Source organism: Octopus bimaculoides, chromosome 24 (genome assembly GCF_001194135.2).
Source record: "Octopus bimaculoides isolate UCB-OBI-ISO-001 chromosome 24, ASM119413v2, whole genome shotgun sequence".
Classification (NCBI taxonomy): domain Eukaryota; kingdom Metazoa; phylum Mollusca; class Cephalopoda; order Octopoda; family Octopodidae; genus Octopus; species Octopus bimaculoides.
In genome coordinates this window covers 8961200-8961500 of record NC_069004.1, presented here as the reverse complement: position 1 = coordinate 8961500, position 301 = coordinate 8961200, and positions in this window count along the sequence as shown.

Below are 301 nucleotides of genomic sequence, written 5' to 3'. Positions count from 1 at the left end.
TATATATATGTATGCATACATATATGTGTGTGTGTAAGTATGTCTGTATGGATGTGTGTGTGTGTGTGTGAGTGTGTGTGTGTATATTTATATATATATGTGTATGTATATATATATATATATATATATACATATATAAAGAAATAGACGGAGCAAGGGAGAGAGAGAGAAAGAGGAAGACGAAAAGAGAGAGAGAGAGGTAGATTGATAGAGAGATACACGCTCGTATGCGCGCCTATGGAAATAGACTGGGAAATTTTTTTTATGCGGGTCCATTTGCGTATGTTGGTATGTCAGTGCG